This window comes from Podarcis cretensis (assembly GCF_951804945.1).
Source record: "Podarcis cretensis genome assembly, chromosome: 6".
Classification (NCBI taxonomy): domain Eukaryota; kingdom Metazoa; phylum Chordata; class Lepidosauria; order Squamata; family Lacertidae; genus Podarcis; species Podarcis cretensis.
The window spans coordinates 66,223,851-66,247,963 of NC_137175.1; the positions used below are offsets into that span (position 1 = coordinate 66,223,851).

Genomic DNA, 24,113 nt, shown 5'->3' on the forward strand with positions numbered 1-24,113 from the left:
TCCCGGGTGAATTTAACCTATCTCACTTTAATTATTGTAATTGATATGCACTGCAAAAGTAGTCATGGCGGCCTGAGGCATATGTTGGAAACTCACTCTTACATTAGTTAACCTTTCCACTGACATTATTTACCTTTACACATGGTGTCTGTTTACATTTTGATCTAGCTGCTGCTTCACATTTGCAGATGCCCTTGGCTTCTTGTTTAAAGAGAAACTTTAATTCACTTTCAGGAATTGCAGTCTCGCACAGCAGATCTAAAGCCTGCTTTCTCTTTTTCTCTCCTTCTCTCCTTTGCATGTTTTTTTTCTTCTTCTAACACCATTTCTTTTCCTTCTGCCACCTGACACAGAGGGGAAAAGCCATACATTTGAAAACAATGGATGAGGCAGGACACTGCAGAACTTTATTTCATGTTGAGAGATTGTCCCTATTGCTTGGGTTCAACCATTTCAAGGAAACTGCACGGAAGGACATTTGTAAGTACATATTGTAGCCCCTCCATTTGCATGAAAAGTCTCTCCTCTGGACATCAGTACCTCCCAAAGTAGAAGGCAACTGCTCCACACTTCATCATTAGTGCCTCTGAAACTACAGCAGGGCACAGGCATTGCTTCACTAAAGCAGTTGACCCAAGACACAGAACTCCTCTAACAAACACACATATTATTCCTCAGGGTCACATACTCTCCACTTACCTGGCTAGGAAGCAACACACTCAAGTGAAAATATGACTCTCAATGTCAACATATGCTGCTCCTGTACCCTTTCCAAATCTATTTCTGCTTCAGTTGTGTTTATGTGTGGATGTTCCCCCCACTCAGACCCCAGTAATCACTTTTAGAGTTACGGGGAACCAGTGCAAAACAAATGTTGGCATTTGGAGGACTATGTTGGCCTCCTGTGAAGGTCAGGCTACTGCATTTATTTTATCTGGATTGGAAGAACCTCTGTCTGCTTGCAACTTTATGTTGGAAACACAGTAGAGTTCTAAAGGAGCAAAGTATGCTTTTCAGTAAGAGGCACAGAGCTCCTTGATGGAGATTTTTCATCTCTTTTTATACCTACCATCAATCAGTGTCATAGAATCGTAGAAACATCAAATTGTTGGAAGGGAACCCGAGAGTCATCTAGTCCAACTCCCTGAAATTCAGGAATTGCAATTAAATCATATATGACAGGTGGCCATCGAACCTCTGTTTAAAAATCTCCAATGAAGGACAATCCACCACTTCTCATGCAAGTCCGTTGTCACTTGTCAACAACCCTCTGGCTAGGGCCAAATAAAACTATGTTTACATCTCATATTGATTAATGACTAGGCTTGTTTTGGGAATGCATGAAAACTGGTCTGACTTATCTGTTGGCTGCACTGAGACTCCTGCTTCAGATGGCAGATCACCCCAAGCCTGGCTTCCCACTTGCCACCATTTAGTCCTTGACCGAGGCTGCTTTGCCACATCACCAGTGTGGTCTGCAGCACTCCTACAGGGCTTGCTGAAGGCCCAGAGTCATTTATACCTTTCTCTGAGAAAGGGTCCTTCTTTAGAGTGACGCATTTCGAACAAAGTGACCCTGGAGATTTTACCACAGCTGCTTTACCATTGCAAACATTGTTTTAAATTTAACACTAGGAGACTGTTGATTTTAAAGTCTGACTATTCCCAAGGGAGAAACTTTAGGTAGTATTTGCTGCTCCTGCAGCAAGGCAAGAGCGGGGCAGGCAATTTACCAGGCCACCTTGCCCACTAAATGACCTTAGGGTCCTTCATAAGAGTGAGGCACTGTTGAGCAGGAGGCCCTGAGGAACCTTAGCACTCCCTGTTATGGTGGCAAAACACAAATGGAGAGTGTCAGCAGGGAATGGCAGCAGCTCTGTCTCAGGTGGCAGAATGTCTCGCAGCAGCCCATATCTGATGACTGCAGCCTCAGGCTATCATTTGACTGAGTGAATGGGCCATCACAGATATGGCAGCACAGAAGGAACATTCAGAAATCAAGAGATGTGTACATATGTTAGCAACCTTTTAAGTTCTGATCAGGCATTAGGCCAGAATTGGGAATGGCAATGCATACAAGGGGTAGGGAGGCTGTGCCCAATGTCTCTGTACCAGCCCATTCCATGCCTGCCCTCAATGAATGGGAATGTCTGAGGTGTGTCCAAAGCATGTTCAGCTGAAAGTGCTTAGAAGCTGCCCATGATCAGGAACCCTGCGTCACCAGGGTTCCTGATCACAAATAAATTTATGTGTTCAAGAAAATATGTCTAGATGTTCCCTTCAGACCTTCGTGCTTAGTGTAGAAAGGTGGGGTTGGAGCAGGCAGGTCCAGAGCACATGGAGGTATTGTGGCACAGCTGTTGCATGTGTTCCATACTCATGGTGGCATTCACTGCTCAGGCATAATACCTGAAGAGCGTCTAATAACCAACAATAATCAGGAATTTTCAACACTACCACTAGGATCATTTACTAAGCAGAGTGACACATGCAGCTGAGCTTTTCAAGATTCCTTTGGTTTCCAACGGTGATTGTGAGCTTGACCCAAAGAATGTGGGTCACTTGGCAAATGTGATATCAGCTGGATGTAAATAACATCTGGTGCCCATTTCACTGAAACTGAAATAACAGCTGGATGTGCCAATGAAAGCTTAAGGAGCTGTTGACACACAGCATTTGATGGCACTTGGATAGTCCCAGGCTGATGACTTCTATGCATTTTTTAATGTTGATGGCTACTAATGTATTATCTATAAGAGGAGCAGAACATGGCTATAACCATAGCAATGTGATGATAATAAAGAGAGTAGTAAAAGATTAAGGTTTATTAGCCACAGTAGTATATTTAGTGCTAGCCTATAAATCTTTGTAACAAATCAGTGTTTTATTTAGTATTTAATAGCAGCTTTACTGATTGTAATAATATTTCAGGGCCAAGGTTTTAGAGCTGTGCTTAGAGAAATAGGTATCTGTGTACTCCTCCTTGTTCACATATTTCATTCATAGCATAAGGACTGAAGTTAGTTCAAATGTTTGTACTCATGGATACAAGGCTGCATCAGAATTCTGCAGTGTTAGTTTTTTGTGTGTGTTTTTGTTTGTAAAAGCTGGCCTTTTGAAAGTTTAGAACTGTATCTGCATTGTGTTTGTGCACGGGTCTGTATAATGATGTTCACTTTGCAGAGGCCCATAAGCATTAAAGCTGGCTTGAGCAACTTCTGAGTCCCAGGTCCCAGTACGGCCCTTGAATCATCCAAGGAAGACACCTCCACATTGGGACTGTTGAAATGACCCTGCCACCTGTGCATTCTGCCTTGTTGAGGAGCAATACTCATCTTGCCTTCTGTTAAGTTATGGGCCTATCCACTTCAATGTGGAACAGATCAGCTCCCCGCCCCCCAAGAAAACAACACTAGAACTAGTGAAGTGGTTTCTTGCATAATTTCAACTCCTTGGTTTCCAAGCAACCTCTCACAACTCTTAAGAGATGCGTCCCTGAATACTTACAGAAGGGAAATAGAAGATATGGGGTCCATATCATAGGATGTGGCCAGATTTGAGCTCAGTATCGCCTGCTGTGAGTGGCAGCATCTCCCAAGGGCCTCAGGCAGGTCACTTGCTTAACTGGGTCATTTTAACCAGAGATGTTAGGAATTGAAGCTCAGCCCTCTTGCATCATTTGAAGCATGTCTTCTACCACTAATATATGGAAACTCGCCATATCTCAGAGAAGACACCCTGACCTGGCCAACACGATCCACAGACACCCAAGACTCCCATTTCCCAACTAATGGGTATCTTAGTCAGAGCTTCATGAGCACTGGCAAGGAACAGTGACATCTCATAGACTACTGTTGCTTTAGAAAGGAGGGGCGGGCTTGAGGGCAGGTGTCCTCATTGGTAAGATACTGGATGCAAGAAAAACCACCCCTCTTCCTTTGAACATTTGCCTTCACAGCTACATCCAAGGGAACATGCATATCTCACCCATCTGGCTCCATGTGTGCTTTTGGGGACATTAGCCCAAACACGAGGAAGATCTGGAAAAGGCTTCTTTTATATTGCCCTTTGTATGTAAGCCCCATCCTACTGATGTGAAAGGCTTTTCCATTTACCATTCAAACTACTATTTAAATTAATGCTGGTGGGTATAATAGGAGCTGAATGGGAAACAATGAATATGAAATAACTCACACACCAAGTTAAACTTTTATATACATTTCACACAGGTTATCATCAATCTTCCCAGTGGAATTGCCCCATACTGAAATCAGCCTGTCAGACCCACCATATTAACATGAAGCTATTGAACAAAAAAATATTTTTCTGGTCTTTGATGTTTTATTTTCTGTTTATCCAAAGCATGTCAGCAACTCCAACATGTGGTCCATGTCAGAAATCTGGGACAATACTTTATACAAACACACAATGTGTCAAATTTCTACCTTTTCGCCCTGCTGTTAATGACAAGAAACGACTGTTTTCTCCAGCATTTAATCCTCTTTGGAGGATAGCACTTTCTATTCTTCTTTTCGCAGCATGCACAGAAGTTGTAATGCATGGCAGAGTTCATTATACATCTTGCTACCTCACTTCTGAATTTTGCATAAGATACGCCAAGGTTTTTTTTTATAAGAAGAACTTTTAGTTGAGGTAAATGGAGAGAACAGAAACACTTTAAAATTTCTTTATGCCTGTGTATAAGTTTTACACACAATAGTCAAGTGCTCTCTGTTGAAGTAATTTAAAATGATATATCAGATGGCTGCAATATGAATAAGTTCCTCACTTGGCCGTTGTAATCACACATAGTCTTTGTATCCCCTTCCGCTCTATTCCTGTCTACCTAAAGATGAACAAAATATAAAATGGAGGATAATTTCAACATACACATTAGCAAGGGAACAAAGGGAAACTGTTTTGAAAGGCTTTTCCATTTGGCACTCCCAACTACTGTTTAGATTAATGCTAGTAGGTATAATAGGAGCTGCTGGTTTTTTCCCCCTAGGCCAGGGTATAATGGTGTTTGGTCCTTTTCTACACAAAGGGATCCATCCACCTACAGACAAAGCCGTCTGTCTGTTACCACGGCCCTGAATGAAGTGACTGATGAGAATGTGAGTCAGATTCAGGTAGCAAGAAGGAAGCACTTATATTCCAGTTAACTACACTGTCCTGTCTTGATACAAATTATACAAGCTGAGATAATCAATAACTTATCAGCCTGCTGAGAACCTATTAGCATGTGGTTAACATGCTAGTGTTCAAAGTAGCGTTCTGCTGCACGGAATGTGGCCTTTGGTATAGCACACTTCAGCGGTTTAAGTTCAATAATAATAACTCTTGTTTAACAAGATATGAGATTGACTCTTATAAATTAGAAGATTGTTTTCATGATCTGTCTAATCTACTCGATTAATAAAAAAAATAGACCAAAGCCTTTTGGCACAATTCATTTCTTACTTCCCCTTTCAAGTGGGCTCAAAATATGGGAAATCCAGCCTGCCCAATTAATCAGGCTGAACATCTTGAATACCTGCAGAGAATGCAGAGCCACTGCGATCAGAAAGTTGAAATTAAACACTTGAGCCTAAATTAAGGACCATTTAAAAGACAGCACCCATTGTCCAAGCTGAGCTCGAAAACTAATCACTTTTGCTCATTTCCCTTTAATAGACAATTTCAAGGAAAAATAATAATTTGCAAGTTCATTTAGGTCCTCGGATGTCTGCCTAATGTAGTTCATATTGAGCAAGAAAATAGGAAAGGGCAGAAGAGTTCAACAGTAAATATTTCAGTCCCCAAACCATTTTATTTTTAATTTGCACTCTTGCCTTGCTAATCAGTTAACTGGATTTCCTTGCTGTCTAGTCTTTAAAGAAACAAAACAAAACAAAACCCCAAACCATCCTTAAACAGTAACAGATGACTGCAACATATCATTTATGCTCTACACTTTGGGATTGTCATACTGCATCTGTGGGATTAAGCATTTTAAAGACTTGTCAGTTTTAATTGGAGGCTCAGCACAGTTCTCGTTTGCCAGATACATCACACCATCAAAATGGATTTTTCCCTCTCTTTTATCGTTTTATGAGAATTTGTAGACCTAGATAAAAACCATCTGTGAACAAAGCATGTAGACTTAAGTAAATAGCTCTCAGAAATTGACTGGAGCCTAATTTGTCCATTTCGCAACGATCTGCTGTATGCTTGATTGCTTTTGGAGCGGAGTGTGTGTGTCTATATATATACATACACATTGTTGTGGGGGGCAACTCAAGTGGTTCTGAAACAAGAAAATCTCCAGAGTTAAGGATTTTGTTCATAATCGGTTTATACTCTCACACATTTGTTTTCCATTTGTAGCACATACTCCTTGTAGCTTCTATTAAGGCTGAGGCCCAAACTAGTTGGCAGTCTTACAGAGCCAACACTTTGACCCATTTCAATTTGGCCTCAAGCCTGGTTTGGTCACTCTGGTTGATGACCTATATCTGGAGAAAGATTTCTGGCCACCATTCTGCATCTTCCACGATGACCCTTAATTAGTGTGTGGGTGTGTAGTTGTGGGTGGTTGTGGCACCTGTCACAAAAACATTGGGAAATATTGAAGGATTTTTTATTTATTTATTTTTTTTGCAAAGTGGCCTTTTTCTCAGGGTCTGAAAAAAGAAAATTCTCATAACATTTCATCAGCAAAATGTTTCCCTAAAAGACTCCACTCAGCTTTAAACAATGCTGACCCACATTATTATCGTTAAGTGTATTTAGATGCCTTTTTTCTAAATAATGCTAAAGTGGCTCAGAAGAACAATAAATAAATCATTATATAGGTACAACAAAGCATAATAATATTGATCACATTTCACATATATAGTGTTATATACCTACATGAGCAAGCTAACAAAAACATTCACATTGACATCTCCCTAAACAGAAGAAATACATTCTAGGCACTGTCAGCAACAGGAACAGACTTTGTCGTTGGAGTCGTGCCCTCCCAGGCGGGATGGAAGTGGCTAGACAGAGCGCAGGGGACTGGTTTTGCTGGACTCAAGAACTAGATTGTCTCTGGCGCCTGCAACTGCAGCAGCCACCTCTGTAGCTGAAATCACTCAAGGTCCTGCCTTCCTAGGTCAGATGGAAATGAGCTGTGCCAACACGACACTCCAAATTTCCTCTTCTCTATCTCACATCATTGGCTGCCACTGGAAAGTGAGGGGAAGCAGGTAATGTGGGAAATCTTGACAAGAGGTAAGTACTACCAGAGGTTTTGGAAAAAGAAGCTCAATGTGTGAGTGTGATTTCTGTGGTGGGTGCAAATTTAGTGTTGTCACAACTAGTAGGGTTCCAAGATTCTGTTGCAATAATACTCCTGTCAGATGTCAGAATCACACTATTTTACATTTAGGAAATTTGGTGCATCCTCTAGATTAGTGGTGGGGAGCCTGTGATTCTCCAGATGCATCTGGACTCCAAACATCCCCCCCCCCAGCACCAGTCCTCATGAGCAAGGGACTTGGGGCTTAAAGCCCAGCAACATTTGGAGGGTAACAGATTCCTCATCACTCCTCTAAATAGTGCAGCTGTTGTTATCCTGATTGTTGTTTGATTCGATTAACATATACCTGCACCGTTTTTCTTTAATTCTATTTTCATTCTCTAGATGCTATGGTATTTTCCTGTTGTAGGATAAAGAGCAGCAGGGAGTTTTAAAACAACTCTCCCTCTCACACTTTTCTGCTCTCTCACCTTTGAAGTTAGAAATGTTTCAACTGGAGTTTCTGTTGCTTTTGGGGGGTGTATACTTTCCTCATCACAGTAATATACATCTTTCTAACCAAAGAACCAAACACCTCTGCCACCATACGGTCTTTTTTTTTTTACTTCATAAACTTATGCTGATTCATTCTGGAATTATCCTTATAAATTTCATGGATACTACTTTTTACTAATTCAGTTTGTCATCTTGGAGATTATAGATCTTACTAATCTCAAAACTTTGCCAATGTCTTCCATCTGTTTTATGGGTGGAAATATTGCAGTGTAGGTATGGGAGGAATGGAATAGCTTATCCAAAATCAGGAGTTAGAATGGTAGTAAAGGTAAAGGTAAAGGACTCCTGACAGTTAAGTCCAGTCACGAACGACTCTGGGGTTGTGGCGCTCATCTCTCTTTACTGGCCAAGGGAGCTGACATTTGTCCACAAACAGTTTTTCCGGGTCATGTGGCCAGCATGACTAAGCGACTTTTTGCAAAACCAGAGCAGTGCACAGAAACGCCGTTTACCTTCCCGCCAGAGTGGTACCTATTTATCTACTTGCACTTTGATGTGCTTTTGAACTGCTAGGTGGGCAGGAGTTGGGACCAAACAGTGGGAGCTCACCCTGTTGCCGGGATTTGAACTGCCAACCTTGCTTGATTGGCAAGTCCTAGGCTCAGTGGTTTACACTACAGCACCACCTGTGTCCCTGGAATGGTAGTACCATATGCTATAAAGCATGGACAGGGTGTAGGGGTGGGCAGGGTTATAATTTGTTTTGTTTTTTTAAAAGAAGGTAGGAGTGAGAAAATAATGATGAATGCTACAGTGCTTGAAAACATATTTATTTAACTAAAATAATCAGATTGCAATGATACAATGAAAACAGCAGTCTAAAAACACCCTGCAACCCATCACAGGAAATCAGAGAAAACAACTACCATCAAAGCAGGAACCATTTACAAAATACCCAGCACAGCATCTTAGCTAAGGGCAGATAAAAGCAGAAAGGTTTTCAACGTCTGTTTGAAAGTGAATAAAAATGGAGCCAGGTGTATATCTTTTCAGAGGGAGTTCCACAAACATGGGGCCACCAACAAAAAAAGGGACATTCCTCTAGTGCCTGCCAATCTATTTGTCCTTTATGATGGCCCTAAAGAAGTCCCTGTAGCAGAATTGGCAAATTCAATGCAATCTGAGAAGAATCGTGATTCAAGAATGATTAGATGGAAGGTTCTTTGGCTCAGCCTTCTGTGATGAGGCAGACTCCTAGGACTCTTATACCCAACATTCTTATAATATGTTAACCGACATCAAGCACAGTGTGGTCAATTGGAGGTGGTGTGAAGGGTGGAAGGAGGAGTGGATTTTAGTGACAACTCACAAGCCAAGTACCTCTTGACTTCCATGGCTGGCTTGACAGGCCACACAAGTGTCAGTTCGTCTCTGATATTGATAGTGATTTGTGGCCATCTTAACAAGGCAGTGCTAGTATAATCTATCAAGCAGCAATCTTTTGAATTGGCTGTGGTCTTTAAAAACAAAACAACCACCCCGTTATGTCTGTGGCAGTGTCAGCCCCTCTTCAGAATTATGTTCTGTGTAAATTTAGTGCACATAATAGCTAATAGGCAATAGATGACAAGAGACACCTTGAACTAAAACCAATGCACATAAATCTTTACTAATCAAAGTCTACTGGCTGGTTGAACTTCTGCAATTTCCCTGAACAGAAAGACCCTGGAAAAAAGCTCTCTGATAATAAGTTCTGAACGGGTGGGAAAGTTCATATGAATGTCACTGCCCCAAATGTCTACTGGGTTTTGTCAGCAATTCAAACTATAGATCTTACTATCATCAAATTCTTGTCTTGGTCCTTAACTGGTTCCCTAAAGGAAATATTGTAAGGTCTGTTCTGGAAAGACGCTTTATATGTGTTAAACAGACCACACTACTAAAAAGCTTAATTCTCTAGCCTGTCTTCCTCTGGTTTCTAGGCAAATTATCAGAGAAAGGAGAAATGGTATTTGTTCAGATGCATATTCACCAAAAAACCCCATACAAACCTTGCAGCTATTCCTACAATAGGCAAGGCAAGTAAGGAGAAGAAATGGTTTGGGGTTGGCCAGGGACACTTTAAATAGAAGACTACAATAAATCATAGTCCACATATATATATATTCTTTGATGGATCCAGAGAAGATCAAGAGGAAAACTGCTCATACAGTGGGGCTTTCTGAGCTTCTCCCCTACACCCCACTATGTCTCCCAGCGGCTGACCCCACCCAGCCACTCTTGAGAACTGATCTGTAATGTTGAGAGATGAGACTTCAGGAGCTCTAGAACTGAAGACTTGATTTGCTGGGCTTGCAGTGCTATCAAGTCCAGCATTGTCTCCAACAATGGCTGAGCAGGGAAAGTCTCACAAGCAGTCATTGAAGAGGATGGGATTTATCTGTTATTTCTTCTGGCTTCTAGTGTTTGGAGGCTTACTGCTTCTGTTCATGGAAGTCCTCTTATTATCATTGCTAATAGCTGGTTGTCCAAGATAAGCCTATCAACTTCAGCCATGGTTTTGCTTCAGTACAGCCCACTGCAGTTGCCTCCTCCATGGTGGATCCTGCATTTAGCAGGGGGTCAGACTAGATGACTTCCAAGATCCCACCTGTCTCTACATTTCTCACAATAGTTGCTTACTCTGTGCCATTTTCAGCACACAGTTTCACTTAAGACCGCCACCAGCAATTCCTTTATACATGCAACTTAAATAGCATTTGGATCAGATCCTAATCGCATGGACCCAAAATGTGGTCACCCCTCCAGTTTCCTTCTGATCTCAGTCTATCCTGAAGCTTTAAAATGAGCATTTGCCTCATGGTTGGTCAGAAGATGTTTCATCTTGAGCCTTGTGTCCTCGTGTTTAATGCTGCCTCTGTTTGTTTTCCCTCTGGCGTTTACTTAATACCTGCAGCTTGTAAACTAATATTTAAGTGCATGTTGAGATTGCCGAGTTAGAGATAGAGTCATAAAAGCCTTTTGCCACCACTCACTGTGTATGTAGGCAGCTTATCGTAGAGCTCACTTGGGAAACACACATTTTCCAAGTTGCATTAAGCCAGCACTTTCCTGATATATTAACACTTCTTTTTCCTTGAGCACAACAAGTATGTTCTCCTCCCCCCACCCCACCCCCATGCATCTTCCTCTGATTCAAGCAGTAAAAAAAACCAACCCTCCAGAGATCCTCAGGGGAAAAGGATCTTGTGAAATTTCTGTCTTCTGATTTAAATAAAAATACAAAAGACTCCCACCCCAGAAAGGACTTTGTGGCGGACGGAACAGAGTGAAGGCTATTAAGCTTTTTTATTCCAGAGTGCCCATTTATGCTTATTCCTTCCCCTGCTTTCAACAATCAGACCACTTTAAAATTCACTCACTTGCTGGTGAGTATGTAAATGTAAATAGATGGATTACACTTGCTGAACTGTTGAGTGGGGAAATGGTCACATTGTAAACAACGGAGCTGTTCACTGGGGGAAAAGACTGCAAACTGTCACTGTACCTGTTGCCAGTAGTTCCTGTTTCAGATTCAAAGATATTCTGTGAAAGTGGAGAAGAAGACTTGTCTGACATTTAGAGGATTGTCTGATGCAAGTCCTGCAACATAACATAGTGGGAGTCCATGAAACTCTGAGATGTCGGAGCAGAATCAGACCATTGCCAGTGTCAGAAGGTTGTAAGAAGGCACTGAGACAAATTTCTGCTAACCCGGCTTGAGCTATACGCCTCTCTCTCTCCCACACACATTATTACTACATGTCTCATTCATAACTTAAATGACTGAAATGCAATGATAAAATTTGCACTGAACTCAAAATTACCTGAAAATAGGTTGAGGTGAAAAATTCAGGGAATGAGACAGCCAGACTGTTGAGTGGGAGCCATAGCGGTCAACATTTCCCTTTTCAAAAGGGAAACTCCCTTATTCTGAATAGGATTCCTTGCAAGAAATAGGGAAAGTTGACAGCTATGCTGGGAGCGGCTGCCGAGACCATATAACACCAGTCTTAAAAGGCCTACATTGGCTCCCAGTATGTTTCCGAGCACAATTCAAAGTGTTCGTGCTGACCTTTAATGCCCTAAATGGCCTCCATCCAGTATACCTGAAGGAGCATCTCCATGCCATCGTTCTGCCCTGACACTGAGATCCAATGCCGAGGGCCTTCTGGTGGTTCCCTCACTGTGAGAAGTGAGATTACAGGGAACCAGGCAGAGGGCCTTCTCAGTAGTGGCACCCGCTCTCCCATCAGATGTCAAGGAAATAAACAACTATCTGATGTTTAGAAGACATCTGACGGCAACCCTGTTTAGGGATGTTTTTAATGACTGATGTTTTAATGTATTTTAAATCTTTTGTTGGAAGCCAGCCAGATGGGTGAGGTACAAATAATAAATTATTATTATGCTTCTCTGGTGGAGATGGGAGGCTGACATTATTCATCAGTTTCAGAGATGGGGGCTTCTAGAGCAATCAAAACACCTTTGTGCTAGACTAGGATGTTTATGGATTGGGCTGAGGTGTCCACCCACTAGCTCTGCTGACCTCTTATCACCTGCAGAGTAACACCAGCACAGAGCTTTTCCTGCTGAATGTGAACGTGGTGGGGAGGGGGAATGCCACCAGTGAGGTCCCTGCTAGCAGCAGCCAGCAGCAAATTCCAAAATGGAGCTTTCTGGAAATGGAGCCATGTAGGCAATGCGACACTTTTTAGGCCCTCCAAAAAAGGTGGTATTGAGCCACCAAATTTGAAATACTTTTATAATGCATTCTAGTTAAAACATGTGAGTTATTAAGGGATCCAAGAAAATAAATTAGGTTCTTTTGGAGTTGCCACCTTTCTTGCACCTATCCTGTGCGGCACTCTGCAAGATGCCCAACCCCTTCATGTATACCATGGAGATACATGAATATATCTGTACCACAGCAGTTGTTTACAGTCAATGCACAAATTGCAACAAGGCGCACCTCCTGGGAGGAGATGCAGTGTAGTGAGATAAAGATGACAATGTGAGCAATTCATCTGCTTGAAATTAGGACCACCTATGTGCCTAAGATGCTACAACAGGCTTGGAGCTGACATCCAGTGGAGTTGGACAGGTCCATTTCTCTCTTCACTCTCACTTGTTGCTACATCAGTGCATGCTACTCAGTATACTCTCTTAACTTGTACACATCTTTAGTATCTTGGCAGGAAAAAACCAAACAAATTAAGGAAGCATTTTGGAAAACATTACTTGATTCCCATCATCTGCAATTTAAGAGTGCACAGAGAAAAGAGCACATTGGGACTATCATATTCACATCTGTGCATGGATCTGTGAACATTAGAAGAAAAAAACATTTTACAAATACAATCTGCTGACTTGCTTGGGTTGTTGTGGCAGAGAATACCTGTGCTTCAACGGATGGCAGCTTTCCAAGTTAAGAATATTTATTTGTTCCACCACATGTGGTGCTTGTGTAGCATAATTAAAAATTATTGGGAAATGATCTATAATGAACTTTTAAAAATGCTTTAAAAATCCTTTTCTAAAAACCCAGAAGCATTGCTGTTGGTGTTAATAACAGCAGAAGTCACCCAAAAAGAGAGAATTTTTTTCCTATATGAGACAACAGCCGCACGTGTGTTACTAGTGCAAAAATGGAAAATAGATAAGGTACCAGCAAAAGAAGAATGGCATATCAAACTGTTAGTATATGTGGAGCTAGCAGGGATGACCACTAGAATGCGAAACCAAACTGCTGAAGGATATAAAGAGGACTGGATATATTTTACTGAATATATGGAAAAGTATTATAAACAGACAATCAACCTAGCTGGATGGTAAGATTTTCAGCAGTGTAAGAAATAACTAAAGTTTATATAAGGGGTTGCGGTAGACGGGATGAACCAAGAAAATGTGAGAAAATCAGGAGAAAAAAGGAAGCATGGAAAGAGAGGATGGGAAGTCAATTAAGGACCCCCCCCCCCCATTTTTTATTTCAGAGATTCTTCTCTTTTTGTAATACTTTTGTTCCACCACCCTCTAGGAAGTATTCAAATGGTCATAAATGTATACATGTTCTACATCTACAGGATACATAGTTTTTTTTGTAACCAAAGAGCTCAAAAGCTCTACTCAATATTCCTTTTTAGATTCTAATTGCACGATTTTCTAAAATGGTATTCTATGTTTCTTTTTTTTTTATAAGACAAATTGTGTTCATGAAAGTGATAGAAAGAAGAAAGCCATGGCCAGAAGAGAACAGAAGGTAATAAGGAGAATTTGTGCTGTGGGTGGTGAAAGGAGCAGGCTTAAAAACTTACAGAAGTTAAAATGGTTCAAAGCTAATTAGGGGCATAGAACGCTGTAGCAACTTGGAAAAAAGTTTGCCACATGCCAAGTCAAGACAAAAAAGACAGAAGGCTATTGATTGTAATGTTCTATGAGCAAAAGTAATTAAAAACAAAAAAAAGAAAGTTTAGATCTGGAATTTGGTGATAGCTGCAATAGAAATAAGTGAGAAGTATTTGGGGGGAACTGACCAATTCCGCAATGACAATTTCATGTCTTGAAAATTATAGCCTTTCAGACTGATCATATTGATTGGAAGTCTCACTGAATTCACCAGGACATCCTCTAGCAGAAGTACACTGGATTAGAGCCCTACAGGTATCGAATCAATGAAATTATGTTCTCTATCCAAATAACCAGTCATGTGGACCTGTTGTGTTATTCCAAGTTTTAGAATATAAACAACATGTGTCCATTCTAGGCTTCAGATTGGTCTTTTTGGCAGAGAGAAGACTGCTGTGACTACTGATTAATACATCTCTTGACATATATAAATGGCTTTGCTGGTTCTTAATTCAGAGTATTGAAAGTATGAGGAGAACAGAAGAGTATGCATTAATTGCATCACTGGGTAGCCTGAGAACAGTAAGTGAGACTCATTTGCAAGGCAATTTGGAATCCCTTAATAATTGTTATAGTCTTTGATCTCCGTATCTGATATATATATATATATATATAGAGAGAGAGAGAGAGAGAGAGAGACAGAACTACATGAATGAGTCTATTCAGAACTGTTGTTTTGAAAAGATGGATTTCAAAAGACTTAAAAAGATCTCACTTCACACCCACAGATGAGAAGTGGTCAGTGTGGAACTTTGATCTAGATATTCCATCTGTCACATTTTTGTCATTGATGGTCCTTCAGTTTGGCCTTTAGCTGGGAGGGGAGTATTTCATCTTATATTCATAAGAACACTGCTTTCTTTTTTGCCTGTTTCTCTTTTTTAAATCTCGCTTTTTTTTCATCATGTCAATGGAATGTAGCTATGGTTTTCTTTCTGGAGATACTCATTCAGTGATTTCTGGGCTGGTGCAGATATTTATGTTAAAAGTAACCACGAGCAGGCATTTTGTGACTTATAAATCCACTTTCAAAAATATTCTGGTGAATCCAGTGCTGAACACAGTGTGAAAGGAAAACCACACAAAGGTACAGTTCATAGAAATCTCCCACTTTTTGCAGAGCAGCAGAATTTGTGGGAACCAAAATTCCGCAAAACTTGGGTGAATGTATGGATTCACATGTGAACACAATAATACAGCAGAGAGGACAAGTTTGTGTTCTTTGTCTAGCACACTGTTTCAGCGCTGTTCACAACATCCATACTAGCTTCAGTGTATTCATGGCTTCCTATTCATTTTAACCAAGAAAGCCAATCTGTACGAGCAAAGTAATGTTTATGCAAAGTAGTTATCATAGTTAAGATGAATGAGGATATTGTTCCAGGAAGGGGAGCATGAATGTCCCAGCTAGGGAAGACCACAACAGATTGTCTGATTGTATTTATCTAAATTCAGACAGAAAAGAAATCTACTGTATTAAAGCTATTTCAGAACATCAAATCTGGCAAGGCAGACGCATTTAGTTTTCAGAGCTGTTGTTGCTGTATGATGGGATGTTCAAATTCCCAAGGCTTTCTTTTCACTCAAGCTAGTTGCTGGAAACAAAATTGCTTTCTTCATTAAACTCAAACTTTAATTTTCAATATATTAAATTTATGAGTTGTTTGAAGCAATAAAATGTTCTTTTTATTGATTTTGTTCCTCCAATTATTAAACTAAGATTGTCATTTGGAGGTAATCTCTGTCATGATTTCTTTTCTATATAATCTGACTTTGATATTTATGAGATGAACAAGGTAAATTAAATGTGATTGTTTTAAAGGAAGAAAAATAAAATTCAAATTAGTTCACTTGTAGACATACTATTCTCATTATATTGTTGTACTATAAATACGGGCTAAATTGCATTGCTGTATAGAACCAAAATTTGACTTATATGATATCCAAATGGATAGGTTCAATCCTTTATATCTACTCAAATGTACGGTAGGTCCTATTGAACTTAATGGGACTTACAGATAACTGGCTATAGGATTGCAGGCTGATTTGTAGTTACAAGGAGTGTAAGAGTTAGACAGTCTTTACTGATGATGATGATGAAGAATTATTCAGCTTCTTATCTGCCTTCATCATAAGGACAGGTCACATCAATTTAAGAATGCAAGATTAAAAACGGTTTAAAACAAATGATAGTCACAAGTATAGGATGAGTCCTAAAATAACTATATCTCAGGTGAAATAAATCAAAAAATTAAAAAATTGTCCAGTAGCACCTTAGAGACCAACTAAGTTTGTTCTCGGTATAAGCTTTTCACGCGCATGCACACTTCTTCAGATACAGTGGTACCTCGGGTTACATACGCTTCAGGTTACAGACACCGCTAACCCAGAAATAGTACCTTGGGTTAAGAACTTTGCTTCAGGATGAGAACAGAAATCGTGCTCCAGCGGCGCAGCGGCAGCGGGAGGCCCCATTAACTAAAGTGGTGCTTCAGGTTAAGAACAGTTTCAGGTTAAGAACTGACCTCCAGAATGAATTAAGTTCTTAACCACTGTACACTGAAACACAAGTCACCAGACCCTTATATATAGTGGGAGGGTGGGGGGGGGGTTTGTCTCAGAAGGGTAGTAGGAGATGGGTGATTGACTCATGGGTATGGTAAACCTGTTGATGACTGTTAATGACCGAATCTACCTACCTGAATCTATATCTCAGGTGTCAAAGATGAGGAAAAAGGGGTGCAAATATTATTAATAGTAATAATTTTTATTCTACCCTTCTTCCTAAAAAAAAAAGTCTAGATTAGTTCTTCACTTCAATTACTAGCAAGTCAGTTCCTGTGTAATCTCTCTGCTTATGGGCCAACCACAGTTAAGGACTTCAGATCCCACTGATTTCAGTGGGAGAGATTTTGAGCACATACTTAATTCTTTCATTGAAATTAATCAGTGGGACTTTGTATTTAACTTTGCCTGGATTCCTGCTCATATAACAACTATATTTCACCTCTTGTAAGAACTGTAATGTGACATTTCAGTGAATGAGACTCAAACACTTCTCATCTAAAGATGTAAAATAATCATAATTGTGCTCTTTGTATGTTTGGTACAAGTCTAAATGTTTTTTTACTCTGAACAGGTTTCCAGCGGTCCAGAAATATGGCTTCTCACATTGTAGAATGAGCCCTGTAACAACACAAGCAAAGATAAAATCCTGGAACTCTTCAGTTTTTTCCAGAAGTGCTCCCTATTTTCTGTGTTGTGTGCAGTTTCAGATCAAGAAATGCCCCATTCTTAATAGGATAATGGAGCACCTCTTTTTAACATTAAAGTACATTGCTGTACACCCTATGATATTGCTCTACATGAGGACTGCAGTGGCACATGAGGGGCAGAGCAGCAGTGGGTCCTTTCACTAGCAGCAGTAGTGCTTGTTGTCAGGATGGGATGAGACCCATGGCAGTGGCAAGGTCAGGGGAACTCCACATTCACAGTGGGGGCTGCAGTGATAGCAACTGTGGGACTGCTGCCGTCAAGGAGGACCACTTCTCCCCTGATGAACTGAACCCTGCACTCATCATCTGAAGCCCTTCTTCATGTGTGTCTTCTGTGAGAGTGGGCTTTTCCTGCCGCGGTTCTTCATTTGTGGAATGCTCTCCTCAAAGAGGCTCACCTAGTGCCTTTGTTACATATCTTTAGGTGCCAGTCGAAAACATTCCTCTTCTCCCCAGATTAATTAAACAATCTATGGCCTTTTAAACTGGAGGGGGGTATTGTTTTTGTTTATTATGGTGTGTATTTTTGTGTCTTTACATTGTAAACTTCCCTATGATCTTTAGATGAAGGGGCATTATAGAAATTTAAATAACAACAACAGCAACAATATCCTACTGTTACCCTAACATCACCCCCACCTTTCCCCATCCTCATTTTCTTTACCAATTTGAGCAGTAATTTTGTACAAGTTTTCCTGTGGCTGCATTCTTCATTTGTCTCTCTTCTGCACCCCATTTCCCCCTCTTCCTTCTATAGAGCTCTTTCTCTTATATTGGGGGTTAAAGGGACAAGAAAAGAATTGAAAGCACTTAAAGTGGATTATATCACACCACTGTGATGTGTCTCTTTTACCACTACTGAAATAAGAAATCTTACAGAAAATGCTAAAATTAGGGAATGTTCTTGTTACTAACAAAACAGAAAAAGAACAGAATGTCCCAGTAGGTCAGTGCATTATATTAATTTGTTCAACCCTTCCATCATTAAAAAAGGATCTGGTACTGTAGGTCACTCAAAATTAAGCTTTTGAAAGGCAGCACAATTGAAAGGCAGCCCCTGAGATTTTGGCTTCTGAACTACATAGATATTTTTCAGTGCATGAATAATATTAGCACTTTTCAACACCTTTGACAAATCCTCTCCTCAATTAAATGTATCTCAGTTGTTTTGATTTGGTACTTGACACTGACACTTGATGCTGACTGGCAGGCCACGGCCATCTGGTGAGCTTCAGGGCTGAGGGGGGATTTGAACCCTGCTCTCCCAGGTCTTAGTTTGATACGTTAACCGCTGCCCCACACTGGCTGTCCTTGCGACAATCACTGTTTATTGGCTGAGGATGAGCAAGTGATCAAACAGTGACAGAAGTGAGGAGGCCCCAGGGATTGGCAGTGGGGGCTTCTGCTCAGCTGTGGGCCTCATCACACGCCCAATGCAGCCAAACTGTGATGCCAGCACTGCTGTCAGCTTATCATAGGACTTCCTTATCAGAAATGTGTTTAGATAAATTTGCCTGCCATGGGCAGAGTAAACCACTGCTTAAAAATGGCTAGACCAGGTCACAGGTCAAGGGAGTGTGAGCTGGTTTAGTCTCAGGCAGACACATGACTGAACACCTCTGAGATTCTTAGAGTTATTTGGTTATACTGATAGACAAGTATTGGTCTATTCGAGGGGTTGCCACTTTTCTTAGACAATATCCACAACGATTTCTTTGGATTCAAATGTCCTATATTGTGGGTTTCATTCAATACTGGGCCTATTCAGAGTAGACCCACTGAAATTACTAGATATGCATAACTTGGTTTCAATTAATTTCAGTAGGTTTACTCTGATTAGGACTTAGTTGGATACAGTCCTAAGGAATTTGCCACCTATAGGCACAACATGCAGCACACACAGAGATTCATAGATTTTACAGTGGGTTCAATCCAAGGTGGCAAGATTAGCACCCCCAGGAACTTTGTTAGAGCTGAAGTTTTCCTCCCCACTGACCACATTCTGTTACTGAAAAAGCAATATAACAGTTTAATATCGCCCAATATGACTTGGCACACAGTTGTGTTCAACATGTTTTTAGAACTCCAAGGGCAGAACAGAAATTTCCTGGTCATAATGAGCAGATTTGTTCTTCAGGATCACTAAACTTTTTTTATAGATATATGAAAGACACACATCACAATATAAAAAGGTGAATGGTTCCAACTACCAGACCTGAACCAGAAGCAGATAAGATGTTTGGTGTGGCCTGATCAGAGAAAGGTTTATATGAGCCCAAACTTGTAAAGGCCAGATTACAAATCCTTTTTGTGAAATTATCTGACAAGATATACATCAAAGTATAAATGCTGACACTGTGAATACATACCGTTGAAGGGAAACAGGATCACTGGAAAGTCATCGGACAAATTAATCCAGGGAAAGGGCCTAGGAAAAGGAGAGAAGAAATGAAACAAGGTTCCGGAAGTACATGTGTGGCAAAGCTGCTAGGCTACCTTCCTGCAAGGAGGGTTGCTATTGCAGTGAGGAGGTTGGTACAGGGCAAACACACCAGCTGACCCAATCTGGTCTCCTGCTGCTGTGTTTGCACCATGCTGCTCTCCCTGTCACCTCGCCCCGTTCCTTACCAGTAAGCAACAACAACCCACCTCCTAGGAACCTCCATAGCTCAGTGAGAGAGCATCTGCTTTGGATGCGGAATGTCATATGTTTAATGCAGGTGGGGCCGGGAGAGACTCCCACCTGAAACCCTGGAGAAGTCACTGCCAATCAATATAAAAACTGAGTTAGATGGACCAATGGTCTGACTTGGTATAAGGCAGCTTCCTATGTCCCTACGAAGCGAATGTAGTGGTTCCTCTTCATCTGGCAAGCAGCTCCTGGTATGGGGCATGGGGAGAGCAGGAGGCCCATGTTTATGAGAGGAAGACTAGCCTGGAGTCTGAGAAGAGAAGGGAAATGGGAGCATTGAATGGCAGGAGAAGAGAGTTTTATGCATCAGGAAGTAAGAGGAGCAGAAGTGAGAAATTGCACCTTTCTTTTCAAATAGCCTGCAAAAGCTTTGGCTGGAGGCCTGTAGTCTAAATGTTGTCAGAGACTCGGTTTAAGACTGACCTGAGAGATCTCATCGTTTGTTATTTCATGCTAGATTAAATTCCAAGTGTCTGGAGAAGGCAAGGGCAGCAATAATATATGCAGGTTTTTATATTGTTACATTCTTGACTGGGAGGACAATATATCACTCAAAAGAGAAGGGCCAAGAGCTAGAATTTCTCATTAGCTGATTCTCGATTAGAGGACAGAACGGCATTCATTGCTGACACTTTTGCTGAGGCAAAAAACAGTTTAAGGTTTTAAATAGAAAAACACCATCATTAAGTCAAGCCCTTTCTTGGCCAAATTAGAATAAACAGCTTGGAATAAACCTCTAACTAGAATTTCAAGAGTTTTAAAATGGAATGAACTCACTGTTTCATCTTTTAGGATAATGTTCCAATATTTTCCTTCACAAATAATAAAATAGCTGATAACTTAATATGGAAAATACTGATGTTATTGGATAAAGTTCTGAGCCTAATTAACACAAGTCTCCTTACTGACTTACTTTGCCCTGTAGGTTCATAATGATATAAACCTAATATATAATATGAATAGAAACTGAGAATGATGTCTAAGGGTGCAGTCATAAATAACTTAGTGTGCAAGCACAGGCTGGCCTGTGCCCAGACCACTGGGGTTTTATGGAATGGCAAAGCTACTATCACTTGCCAGGATTGAATATGTGTGCGGAGGGAGATGGGGTGGGGGTGGGCCAGGCCAGCCTGAGGTTCTTGCAGTGTTCAGAATGGGCCTGATACTATCATGCAAAGGCAGCAGGGCTTAGAGAGCACTTGATTGGATCATGGCAAGTGGTCCAATCTGAGCTTCTTTGCAACATTAGTCTGCGAGCTCGAGCAGCAAAGAGGCATGTTTAACTGTCACCGCTCTATTTTCTACCCTGGACAGGACAAGTGACAGAGCTATGGATATGGTGGTGGTGGTCATGCCACTCCATCAAGCCCTGTAGTTGACAGCCAGAGGGGTGCATGATGCTCTGAAGACTGTAGCTATTTTGTAACCTGCCCTGAGTGGTCCATATAAGTACAAGACAAATCCAAAAAATAGATGCATTTGGGTTAAAAATGTTGTGCATTTAATTTCAAACCATATATATATATATATATATATATATATATATATATATATGATGGCTTTGGCATTAACAGAATTTAGTTTCTTATACTCATTACACTCTGTGAATGAATTTGTATGCTACATGCTTTTTGGGATACAATATGTTTCTAATTTGTATGAGCAAATTTATCCACATAACTGAATTTATGATTGCATGGAATGACCACACTAATTTTGATTTAGCTGTTCATCCTACCACGCTTGCATGAACGCTTGGCTTTATTATAAGAAAGAGTTCAGCTACATTCAATACAATTTTCTCACAGTTGTAGAAATGCAAGTATTTGCAGAATCACATGCTAACTCCCTTCATTTTGTGGATGTATGATTTTGGTTTAGGCATATTTAGATTAATCTCCAACCGTAAATTGTTGGGTTTCATTAATAACAACCTTTTGCATGTTTCCCCACCCCACCCCACAACTGTAAGATGTAGTTTTAAATACCTTTTCCCCCCAACGACTCTAAAGGTTGTGCTGCAAGAATTAATCTTTATACAACATTAAAAGGCTAATATTAATGCTATTTTTAAAATATGTGAGTAAAAATGGTGAAACCTAAGCACAAATGCTGTAATGAGAGACCACCCTTTGGAAATCGCTATTGGTTTATCTTAGTGCTTTTAGCTGGAGAAAGCAGACTTGTCTCACCAGAGAGTTTACAATTGTAACACTGAATAATTAGATCTGAACTGGAACAACAACAACAACAACAAAGTGGCAGTGCTGTTAGCATTGAATGGCTTGGCCTAGCCACCTTTTGAATTTCCCACAATGCCCTAGAGTGATGCTTGGCTGGAATCACTATGAGAAATGTAAGAGAGTACAGTCAAACCTCGGCTCCCAAATGCCTCTTTTTCGGAACATTTTGGTTCTCAGACACTGAAAACCAGGAAGTAAATGCTCCGGTTTTCTAATGTTTTTCGGAAGCTAAACGGGCTTCCAGAACGGATTGCCCTTGACAACCAAGGTTTGACTGTAGCTAGATCCAGCTGTCTGGCAGTGATTCGAGTGCCAGGGCAGATTTTAATTTTTTTAATGGAGGTTAAGGGCAGGGGTGGATCTACGCTCATGGTTTTTAACGCTAAAAAAGAGTTAAGGAATGATTCTGATAGCCATATGGCCATGTGGTGTTCTTTTTTAGCATTCATAATGCATTATTAAAATGTGAGACCAGAAGGTGCTGCAGAGCAACCAGCTACAAGAAACCAATGGAGTGGAAATAAAGCAAAAGCGAAACCAAAGAGGACTTTTCCTGTCTCGACGCTTTAGAATAATATTTCTAATACCATTCTAATAATGTTCAAAAGGCGAGTGGAGATCCAGCCTACGTGCGAGCAGTGAGCCTTGCAGATATATAGGTGTTCCCAGCAGCTGCCTATGGATACCAGGTGCTGTCACCAGCCCTGGACGGGTACTAAAGCTGGACTAGAGCTGAAGCAGCCTAAGACTTTTTTGTTCTCAATTTGTTCCTGGTAAGGACCACAAGACAATAAAACCAAAAACCTGGAAATAATGTCTGAACAAAGCAAATGATAATGTAGTTATGGAGACCACTAGTTATTGTTGCTAACATTTACTGTATTGGCCTGAATATAAGTCTCACTTTCCCCCCATATTCTGACTGTGAAAAGTTTAAGTGCGGCTTATATTTGTGACCTTACAGTGTGCAGCTAGGAGTGCAGGGCAAACAGTGCCAGGAGCAGAGCAAAGCGGTGCCTGCCCTGTGCATATTCTCCCGTCCTCTCCCCCAAGGCCGGTAAAGGAGAGAGGGAAGGGAAAGGAGAGAGGGAAAGGAAGGGGAAAAGCCTCCAGCAATGCAGCGTGGCTCCCCACCACCCCCAATATGCAGCCAGGAGCAGCGAGTAATGGAGGAACTTATATTCAGGTCCCCCCCCCCCATCAATTTTAAAGGTGCAGCTTATATTCAGTTGCAGATTATGTTTGGGCCAATACAGTGGCACCTCGGGTTTTACATATGCTTCAGGTTACATACGCTTCAGGTTACAGACTCCGCTAACCCAGAAATACTACCTCGGGTTAAGAATTTGCTTCAGGATGAGAACAGAAATTGCGTGGTGGCGGCAAGAGACCCCATTAGCTAAAGTGGTGCTTCAGGCTAAGAACAGTTTCAGGTTAAGAACGGACCTCCAGAATGAATTAAGTACTTAACCCAAGGTACCACTGTATAGTGGCAAAATGTATGCTGGAGGCTGTACAAAATAAAGTCACTGGAAAGTAGCCTGAAGATTGAGAGGCAAACTGTAAACAAATGTGTGCCTCAAAGCAGAGAGATGTGGCAGTAACTGGAAAAAACTGCACCTGCTGAATTTCTGCCTAGCAGATAGCTTGCAGATTTTCTTTTCCCTCTTGGAATAAGA

General features: G+C 40.9%; 1 long non-coding RNA gene across 1 annotated transcript; it reads right to left on the bottom strand.

Moving 5' to 3' along the window:
- Nucleotides 1-263: 263 nt before the first annotated feature.
- LOC307219366 lies at nt 264-19,917 on the bottom strand. The gene is made up of 3 exons (XR_013840385.1): nt 19,869-19,917; nt 1,070-1,144; nt 264-344 (listed from the first exon to the last, which is right to left on the bottom strand). It is a non-coding gene; the product is annotated as an uncharacterized lncRNA (long non-coding RNA).
- Between the last annotated feature and the right edge of the window lie 4,196 nt (nt 19,918-24,113).